Here is an 11,856-nt window from a genome sequence, read left to right as displayed (position 1 = left end):
GAGTACACAGCTCCCAATACACACGATTAAAATCAAGAAATCCAAGTATGATGAATAAATACGTACTTCTTACTTGTTGCACATGCAATGCAAAACACACACACCTTCTTCACACACGAGCAATAGCACTTGGCTTATGTATTATATTTCGCGTATCTCGGAAACGGCCCTAATGATTTGAATGAAATTTTGTATTTAGACTGGTTTTTGCTTTTTGAGTTCACCTAAATAATTCCATTCTTTACTAAAAAGTCAATTTTACAATATGTATATCCTACATAGTCCCATTCGTAAAAACGCAATTTTGCATTATAAAAACGCTATTTCACATGTTTTTATAACACCATCTCATAAAACTTTGTTAGTACGTATTGAATGTAGTTAAGGTTTTGGTTTTTATGTTTATCTGTATATAGGTATCTTTCCTTACAGCACGCGATTTTACACAAAAGAATTTTTTAAATAAAACCGCGAATTTCGTGTTTCTTGGGGATGGCTTTAACAGTTTGGATAAAATTTTATATTTAGATACGGATTTTGATTTTTAAGTTTATCTATATTGGTGTGTTTCCTAAAAAAACTCGATTTTACACAATAAGTATTTTATATCGCAATTTCGTAAATCTTTGTTACTATTGGATGTTACAGTAGAGGTGTATCAAAATTTTGTGAGATGGCGGTATAACATTATCCGAATACGAACACATTGGACTTATAGTACATCCAATAGTAACAATCATCCTAGATATGTTTTAGGTTAGACATGGTTTCCTCTGATCGCTGGTATCTCGGAAATGAAAATTTATATTTAGTTAACTGTTTGCTTTCAACTTTATTTGAGTAAGTAGCTTCTCCCAAAAAATACGATTTTACAAAAAGAAACAGAGCTAAGTTCGGTCTTCCACATATTACGGTAACAACAAGAGTAATATGCACATTACATCATTAGATTACTGATTACTTGCATAACTGTATAAAAGTCTTGTCTAAACACAGTTCAAAGCAAGTATTGTCACAAACATATACAGTTCACACGCCCAAGGAACTGAGCTTCCCACTGCACGCAAGCGTCTTAACATGAGCTGGTACACTGGTACAGTCCCGGGTAGTATATCTTATGTTCACTCCACCATCTAAAAGGGTCTGCCTTTCTTCCTAAAGGCTGAATTTCGATATACTTGTCGAATTGTATTATTGTAGACATCATGGGTGTAATAGTTTGACTCGAAGAGCGTTGAACACTAGAGTCAAAATCTTCCCAAAATAAATCTTCCTCCGTGTCTGCTGATTATTCCTGTTCTTCAGGCTGTTTTGCCTCATCATCACCGGATGTTCTTAATACTGCAGCTTTTTGTATAACAGACTGTTTTACTTTGTTGTACGAATTTGTTGACAGAAACGCTTGCTTTTTAAATCTGGGATCAAGCAAGGTAGCTTTGGCCAACATAGCTCTATCTTCAATATCTTTGAAACGTCTGTCAAGTTCGTTCTTGATTTTTCTAATTACAGATAATACCTTTCTAGGTTTGTTGGCAGTATCGTATTTCTCAAAATGTTTTCTCAAGCACCGAGAAAATAGAATTACTTTAGATATAGTTACTTGTTTCTCAGAACTCACATCCTCAGTGACATGTAAAAAAGGCTTTAAAATTTTGCACATTTCTCCGAGCATTTTAGTCTTCCTTAGTAATTACTATTGCAGGATTCATTATTGCTAAAGTTGCAACAATAGTATCCCTGCTCTTCACTACACTTTCAAACATTGCCAGGGTTGAATTTCACCTTGTTTGAACGTCTTGTTTCACAGTCTGCTCTGGAATATACACTTGTTTTTGTACTTCCTTTAATTTTGAAAGTGCATGGGGACATCGTTTAAAATATTCCACTGCTGTTTTCACTTTTGTTTGCAGCACCTTTATTTCAGCTATTGCATTTTGCACAACCAGACTTAGGGTCTGAGCGAAGCATGGAATACTTTGCCACTGCAAATATCTCACCGCTGAAATCATATTAGCGGCATTGTCAGTCACAATTGCGACAATTTTATTGTCAATTTCCCACTCTTGACAAACCCTCCTTATTTCGTGGGAGATGTTTTCGGCAGTGTGTTTTTCATTGAACGCAAAACAATCAAGTAACGCAGTGCATAATTTAGGGGTTTCATCTAAATAGTGCACAGTTATTGCGACATAATTTTCGCCAGCAGCCGAAGTCCAACTGTCTGTAGTAACACAACAGGAAAAAGCTTGAGACATGTTTTCTTTTACTTTCTCTTTCAGACTATTGTACGTTGAATCCAACAGTGCATTCGAGAGAGTCTTTCTCGAAGGTAATACATAATTTGGATTTAGGTTGTGTATCAGTTCTCTAAATTCTGGCTGTTCAACTATTCTGAATGGGTGAAACTGCTTCACAATTAATTTCAGAACAATTCCGTCGAAAATTTTGACCTTCGACACTGGTAGGGGTCTCGTGACGAAATCACTAATTGTGCTCTGTCCTGTTCTCTGTATTTTTGTCGGTGGCTGAATCAGTTCTTTGGTCGACGTCGAGGGTATAGAATACGATGTTGAGGGCACTATGGCAGACGTTGAAAATAATGATGTTCTTACTTCAGTAACACTCTCCACTTCGTCTTCAATAACCAACTGAGGACCTTCGGGTGTGAGAACAGCAGTAGGATGCTGTGTTCTTAAGTGTCTTGCTAAATTGGAAGTCGTTCCACCTTTGACGGAATAAATACTAGAACATGTTTCGCATTTAGCAGGACCAGGGTTAATTTCTAGAAAATACTTCCAGATAACACTTTTTTCGCTTATCACGATCCATTTTAGTGACAAACACTAACTCTTTAACATGCACATATACAAAGAAGACGACAATCACACCTGTTTATGACAACGCAAGTAACTCAAGAGATGAAAATATATAAATATTCCTGTTTCCTGCCCTTTTTGGGAGAGCCAACAAATGAAGAAAAATAAAGAACATGTAATTTATATTCTCTCAGTCCGTAGGCAATCATTTCCTTTTCAACAAGTTATAGTATCCAGAATGAGATTTTCACTCTGCAGCGGTGTGTGCGCTGATATGAAACTTCCTGGCAGATTAAAACTGTGTGCCCGACCGAGACTCGAACTCGGGACCTTTGCCTTTCGCGGGCAAGTGCTCTACCATCTGAGCTACCCAAGCACGACTCGCGCCCGGTACTCACAGCTTTACTTCTGCCAGTACCTCGTCTCCTACCTTCCAAACTTTACAGAAGCTCTCCTGCGAACCTTGCAGAACTAGCACTCCTGAAAGAAAGGATATTGCGGAGACATGGCTTAGCCACAGCCTGGGGGGTGTTTCCAGAATGAGATTTTCACTCTGGAGCGGAGTGTGCGCTGATATGAAACTTCCTGGCAGATTAAAACTGTGTGCCTGACCGAGACTCGAACTCGGGACCTTTGCCTTTCGCGGGCAGGTGCTCTACCATCTGAGCTACCCAAGCACGACTCACGCCTGGTACTCACAGCTTTACTTCTGCCAGTACCTCGCCTCCTACCTTCCAAACTTTACAGAAGCTCTCGCAGGAGAGTCTCGGTCGGGCACACAGTTTTAATCTGCCAGGAAGTTTAAAGTTATAGTATGTTTACAGTAGTTTCCAAATATTTGCAACACTTGTAAAATCACGTATAATTTATTTGATCCAACCCTAGAATAAAAGTCGATTGTTATGAACTCAGTAAAGTTGTAACACCTTGCCATTAAATCATTACACATTTACTGGTATACCAACTGTCTGGCTTTTTCTGGACGTGTTCGACTTTTTTGTTCCTTTTTTAATGTTTGCCAGAGTTTTTGTTTTCTAGAAATATCCTGCTTTGTGGAAACAAAGATGTATTTATCATGTAACGAAGTTATGTATAGCGTAATTGAACTGAGGTATAGATTGCAAATTCTTGGCTGTATGTTTTTCACGACATTCGCTACGAATGGTGTGACTAGATAAATCTTTCATTCATAGTCGAGGTGAAGATATCACTATTTGAGATATTGTAATATGTCTAGCACTGTCTCGTTCACGCTCTTAAGGCCGTATTACGCAATACGCCTATCGTGTTCACCTACGCATCAGCTCCCTAAACGTAAACATCGGGAACTGCAGACTGGTTCACATTGCCCAATCAGACAATGCACGAGTGATAAGCCTCACGCGAACGCGTGCATCCACACTGGATGATAATACCATGTGAAACTCTTAGGGAACGTTCATTTTAATTAAATTTTCTGAGAGCTGAAAGTTCTTATTTATTAAGTAGTCATAATTTTTATTGTCATTTTTTATTGAGTAATTGTTCTCTCATATAGTTATCACCGACTTATGCTACAGTATTAGTGTTCTGACTTATGGTCTCAACTATTCATTTTATCTTATGGCACTTAAGTTGCAAAAGCATATATTTATCTAACTTTATATTTATACAGCATTTCGCCCATGGAGGACGCATTGTTATTTGAGTTGTTGGCCTGTAACCCTTAAGATTAGGGCAGGATGACGACGACGAAAAGCCAGACGTTGTTGGGTTAAACCATGACTGGGAAGAAGGGACGAAGGCAGACGTGATGTGGCTCATATCATACTATCAATGAAGAAGTTAAGTCCACACAGTTTATTCATTCATTTTGTGATTGGACCATCCCACCTACTTCTGTCAGTTACTCTTTCCTGGCGTACTAAAATAAAGCAAAATATGCAATCAAATCAAATGTGACCTTTCGTCAATTTTAAGACATTACCCATACAAATCGAAAATGACACTTGTAAAGTCATATGCATGATTACTCACAAATAAACGATTGGTGGCGTATATTATCATGATACAGTGGATTGTGAGAGGAATACAAACACCTTTCCTCGCAATATGCCTGAATTAAGACGGTTAATGCTTGTTTGATCCATTCTGTTTCTAGAATACGAAGTAATCAAAGTACAAAGAATCTCTTTCGAAAATAGCTTGAGTAAAGAAAGTCTGCTGGAAAAGAAATTGTTTAGTTGCTCTATTTATGAAAATTTGAAGAATGGACAAAATCTTCAATATAAAAACTTGAAGTAGGGATCTGGTCACAGAGGTTAATAGCAACAGTAAACCATAAACAAATAAGCAGAAAGCTGACTGTAGTACCCCCTTGTGCGCATGCGTAAGTTATCCCTATATAGTGCACATGTGCGGATTCGTATCATCCTACGTTTTTCTGTGCTCTTTCCAATTCCACAGCACCTTATATTTCACAATAAAGCAGCTGTCAGCCCTCACACACTGCAAATTTAGCTTAACTTTTGTTTTGTCGAAATACAAAGCATAGGTATTCTGCTTTTAATTTGTCTGAGAACTTGCTTCTGTCACTACTATTTACGTGAGAAGACGACATACTTCTAATGTGTAGGATACAATCATATACAGCGACATTATTTCACTGCTAATTTGCTAATTCTGTTAGTTCCACCAGTGCTGCCACTAAATGGCTGTTGCACTAGACCAATAATACAGAGCCTATATAGAAAGAATATAGGCTCTATAACCAATATCTTTCTTGGCGGATCGCCGTGTAATACTGTCTTTAAACAAAAGGTTTTTAATTAATAATTTCAAGTTCAAGTTGTCGAATGTTATCGTGTTCAGATTCATATTAAATTTTAGTGAAGTAATGTCGCTGTATACGATTGAATTCTACTGTTTACAAGTATGTCGTCTTCTCACGTAAATAGACGTGACAGTGGCAAGTTCTCAGATAAATTAAAAGCAAAATACCTATGCTTTTTATTTAGAATAAATGAAAGTTATGCTAAATTTACGGTGTGGGACGGCTGTCAGCTACGTTATGAATTACAAGGGTGATGTTTTTATATTATTTATTTATCTCTTGTTCCAGTGATCCATGTTGTGACTCTATCATAGGATATGGAACGTGTCAATTTTACAAGCTTTTTGCCAGAATTTATGGTAATACATAAAACAAAACAACAGTAAACAGTAACTTAGGTCTGACTACAAAAAATCCATTTTAGAGATAGATAGAGATTACAAAACAAAAACAGTAAACAGTAACTTAAGGCCCACTACAAAAAATACATTTTAGAGATGGATAAGGATTACAAAATAATAAGTGTTACAGAGACATAAATATTGCAAAATATATGTTTACAATAGAAATATTCGGTATTACAAATACAAATTTGGGCATACATTTTCAATTTACAATACAAGAAATGTTAAACACTGTGTTCCGGAACTCTTCTATTGTATAAAATGATCCTTGCAATAGGAACTGCCTTAAGGTTTTTTCAAACAAGAGATCATCATCTACCAAACACTTAATTCTTGAAGGGAGGGTATTAAAAATCTTACAGCCACTGAAATGGACTCGTTTCTGTACCATACTTAGATTTAGCTGTTCAAAGTGGATATCATGTTTCCTTCTAGTATTGTGGCTGGGATATGCATTATTCAGCTTAAAGATGGATTTTTCTTTCCTTATGAAGCACATCAAAGAGAACATATATTGCGCAGTAAATTTAAGTATTTCAAGCTTCTTAAAAAGATTCCTGCATGTGGCTCTAGGATGGACTCCACACATGATCCTTATGGTCTTTTTTGTATACACAGTGCTTTTTTAGCCAGTGGCTGATTTCCCCAAAATATAATTCCAAATGCCATAATTGCATGAAAATAACCATAATACACTGACTTCATGGTTTCCATATTTCTATAAAAAGAAACAGTGCCCAATGCATATGTTGCTGAACTTAGTCATTTGCATAGATCCAGGATGTGGTTTGACCAATTCAGTTTGCTATCAATATGCAAGCCTAGGTATTTTGAGGAATCTATCCTGGTTATTGTCTGCTCACCTATTTTTACTACTATTTCCTCATCTTTGGATGTTGTGTGGAACTGAATGTAGTTTATTTTACAGTAATCTTAAGAAAGACATCTTAGCACAGAAAAACATAGGATGATATGAGCCAAATCACATCTGCTTCACTGTTAGATTTTGTTATTATAAAACAGACGTCTGTAGTTACATACGTTCAAGCCACACAACCAAACTGGCATACCAAGTAATTTTGCACCACCTTTCGCATAAATCGACTCCTCTTTCCTGGCATACCGAAATAAAAGAATAGATGCAATCAAATCAAACGTGACTTTTCATCAATTAAGGCATTACATGTATAAATCGAGAATCACACTTTTAACATCATATGCATGTTTACTCATAAATAAACTATTTCTGGCATATCTTATCATGACACAGTTCGATTCTAACCCCATTGACAATTTGAGACATGTCCTGCCATCTGTGAGTAAGATGTAGGACTTTTTGCATTCCGTAAGAATCTTGCCATCGTAGACTAGAATGAATCGTGAAAGAATCGTGAAGGAATCATAGGAATCGATTCGCAATGTGAGATTGAATCGTAGGAATCGAATTGGGAAAAAGAATCGTGTTGCACAACTCTACAAATGGACTTTCATGCGACCTTTTTGACCTTCGTCGACCTTCAAAGACCTTACTGTTACACGTCATTGGATTCGTCTCGATATCAGAAAATAAGTACTAAACTACAGCATCCTATTAAAAAAAACAAAGTTGACCATCTCTGACGTGACCCCTCCTAGCAACAACAAAACCAACGTCATATTATGGCCCCTGTTGTCCCATGTAACATGTGTTCCACAAACTTTTCAGCTACTATCATACTTTCGGTGTTATTCTAGGTGACAATAGTTAGTGCCTCACCATGTATACAATTTTTCTTGCTTTCTCCATTTAAAAACAGAGAAGCTGATATTAGCACTTAAGATTTTTGCTCACACGTTTAGAAATACGGAAGTCCTTATATTTTTTGTACCTTATGTCTTTACTTACCCTTGAGATCTCAAAATTTGTTGGAGAAAGATGTTAAAACTTGTCTGGAAATCAGAGGAATATCAGGGAATTTCACTTGAGGAAACTTGTAATAAACCCTGTATATTAATGACCTTGCATACAATATTAATAGTAATGTCAGGCTTTTGGTAGATGGTGCAGTTATCTATGATGAATATACAATCTGAGAAGCTGCATAACTATTCAAGCCAGACCTTGTTAAGATTACGACCTGGTGCAGAAATTGGCAACTTGCCCTAAATGTTCAGAAATGTAAAATTTTGCGCTTCACAAAACCAAAAAACGTAGTACCCTATGACTATAATATCAGTGAGTCACTTTTAAAATCGGTCAACTCATACAAATACCTGGGTGTAACACTTTGTAGGGATATGAAAATGTACTGATCACATAGGTTCACTCGTGGGTAAAGAAGGTGGTAGTATTCAATATATTGGTAGACTACAGCGTAAGTGCAATCAGCCAACAAAGGAGATTGCTTACAACTCACTTATGCAACTAGTTCCAGAATATTGCCCAAGTGTGTGGAACACATACCAAATAGGACTAACAGGAATATTGAACTTACACAGAAAAGGGCAGCATGAATAGTCATGAATGATTTTTAATCCATGGAAGGCTTTCACAGAGATACTGAAAGTACTGAACTGCAAGACTCTTGGAGACAGTTGCAAACTGTGCCGGGAAAACCTATTAACAAAGGTTCAAGATGCGACTTTAAATAAATACTCTAGGAATATACTACAATCCCCTACATATCGCTCACTTGGGGATCGTGTGGATAAGATTAGAGTAGTTACTGGCACACACAGAGGCATTCAAACAATCATTCTTCCCGCTATCCGTATATGAATGGAACAAGAAGAAACCCTAATAACTGGTACAATGGCATGTACCCTCTGCCATGCACCTCTAGCTGGTTTGCAGAGTATAGATGTGAATGTAGATTGACTTGCTCAATTTGTGAAGCTCTTTCTCTTGAATTTTTCTGAATTTGTAACCATTTGTTTGTGTGCATATGTACATCACTTCTAAGGGTTTCTGTCCCATCAGGACAATTCCTTTGTGTTACATTTTTTTCCTCCTTAGAGTGTAGTTGAGGGATTAAACAAAGCTTTTGTAGATGCCTGATGTGAATAGGACCATTTAAAATGGCGAAATTCTTGCCTACTGTAGAGTTTTTCTTTGTTTATAATAGTATGGAAACAGGGAACTTAATTTTTGCACTGTGTCCCACTTCTGAAGAACACTACAACTTACTGCTGTCAGAAAGTTCCTAGGTGTTAGTAACACCTATTGTATTTCCTTTTGAGACATATGCACACGCATAACGATGGAGTGTGAACAATTTGTATTACAATTCACCACCAAAACTTCTTGTGAGCACCTACAATTGTTAAGTAAAGGTCTCCTTGTATTTACAGTTCTTCCCTATGTGATATCAGACTAGGTCTTTGGAATTATAATACGTCCATGTGGTCAAATAAGTTAAAAGAAATATCCATTCGTTGATAAAAATCACTATATTTCAATTTTTTCAACAGCTGCTTTAAACAGTCTGAATATCGCCAATGCAGAAGCAGAAAAAATGCTTCAGAAAAATTAATCTCATAGTACCTTGTTGTATTCTCAGACAATACACCCTCTTTACATTCAGAGGTATGTTTTCAATTAATTATAAAAATTACCCTGGCGGAAACGAGAAAAAAATATTTCTTGGGAGTTAAGACAAGAACAATAAAAAAATTGAGAATCGTCACTTGTCTGACTTACAGGATTCACTGCAGTTGGTCCCACTGGCTGATAGAAACATGAGTTAATAGATGAATATAGCAGACAGTACTATGACAGCAGTTAGTTAACAGTATAGGAATATTAAATATTCAGTATAAAGTTCGAAAAATACAAATATTAGTGTTTGTACATGCGCCCAGTATAACAACATAGCGTATTACAATGGATACATAATATTCCGCGATTTCATCATGTATCACTAGGAAAATTTAGACACTGAAGTTACATGTTATTGAAACATATGACACAAAGTCCATTAGATTTTTACAGATGGAAAATTCATAGGCATTTGTTAATATAATGCATACATTTATTTTATTTTTGGATTAAATATATAGAATATAATGAACAAATCATAAGGATTTCAGTTCTTTGTAAGCTTGACAAGAGAGTACAACTTGTAATAAAAACCTTTTACATGAAATTCATTAAAAAACATGAAAAGAATACATACGTGATCGAAGCCTTGGAAGGAAAAAACAAAAATTCAACTGTACAGTGCAAGTAACATTTTATCTGAGTTTGCACATAATAAACAATATTTTTATTATTTTCATTTTCTGGGGTAGTCGGCCAGCGATGCTCATGATTGTTGGGAATATATGAGCAACAATTTCGCATGTGAATGTGTATTCGGAAAAGTGTAGTGCACAATGTGCAATAGACCTCTATAACTGCTTTGTATACTCTGTGCCGTTACCTTAACTATCGATTGTAAATGCGCTGTTCTACGTAAGGGGTGTTAAAATATAACTTGCCTTATTTCTGCACTTTCCGTATTCAGAATTACTTATTTTGCAGAGCTAGTTGCTACTGGTTATGGCACCAGTGAATGTGTTCACAACAGTATTCTGACATACAGAAGTAAATATCGTCGGAATAATCCTCAAAGTGTGTAGTGAAAGTTATCGGGACGAGGCGATTGTGACATAGTTTAGTAATGTCTTTACTACCAGTAACAGTTTGTGAAAATGAGTGCAGCACAAATACCGCAAGCAGAGAGACTTGTTGCTTATGAGAACTATGCTACATGGAAATTTGCTGTGGAAGTATGCTTACGCTTAGACAATTTATGGGACATAGTGGATGTTACACTGAAGCCTACTGAGCAAAATTACGCAAATAAGATCCGGAAGGCAAGATCAAAACTGATATTAGAGACTGATCCAGTGATTTATGTACACATAGAGAAAGTTGTGACGGCAAAACAAGTTTGGGACACTTAACAGAGTGCCTTTGAAGACAGTGGCCTTACAAGAAAAGTCGGATTACTATGTGAACTTGCAACGACTCGAATGGTTAACTGCAAGAACGTGGACGAGGACGTCAGCAAGATAATATTCACATCGAATCGATTATGAAACATTGTTTCGCGATTGCCGATAAATGGCTAAGATACATTATTGTTAGCACAGCCACCTGCAAAATATGCACCCATGAGTGGGGGGTTAAAAGTTGAGGCATACAGATTAAGGGAAATTCCATAAAACTGAAGATCCCACAGGATGTCAAAAATACATCACTGTTTCTTACTTCAGAGAATGAAACAGCTACAGCACTTAATTCTAAAAAAGGAAAGAAAAATAGTTTAGTACTACAACTGCCAGAAGATGGGTCACACCAGATCCCAATTCCGCCAATGGAAAACAGGTATGACGCAAATGGTCCAGAGAGCAGAACTGCTGATCAAGGTAAGGCACTCTCAATTTCTTACTCTTTCGGAATAACGAGTAACAGAGAACCAGAATGAACATTAGATTCAGGACCATCAGTGCATATTATTAGAGACAAAACAGCTCTATATCGTTTTACTAATAAAACGCATATGGGTACATCCAAGGTGGTTAATTCCAAGTTACAGTGTGAATTTGCTGGCAAATTTGATCTTAAGATAACTGTAAAGAAAATATTTCGACATGTGATGTTTACTATGTAAAAGATGTTGCAATAAACTTGTTATATTTAAGCGAAGTAGTCAACAAGAGAAACAGAGTAAACTGGGATATAAATTGAGAAAAAAAGGTTAATCAGAATGGGGAAGTTACAGCTAAGGCGAAAAATGAAAGGGAATTTTCTAGTTAGAGACTGGTGAAGACATAGATGAAGTTGTAAATCATTCTGTGT

The sequence above is a fragment of the Schistocerca nitens genome, chromosome 5, assembly GCF_023898315.1.
Source record: "Schistocerca nitens isolate TAMUIC-IGC-003100 chromosome 5, iqSchNite1.1, whole genome shotgun sequence".
Lineage (NCBI taxonomy): Eukaryota > Metazoa > Arthropoda > Insecta > Orthoptera > Acrididae > Schistocerca > Schistocerca nitens.
The sequence above is the reverse complement of the archived record's forward strand: the minus strand, read 5'-3'. Positions refer to the sequence as shown.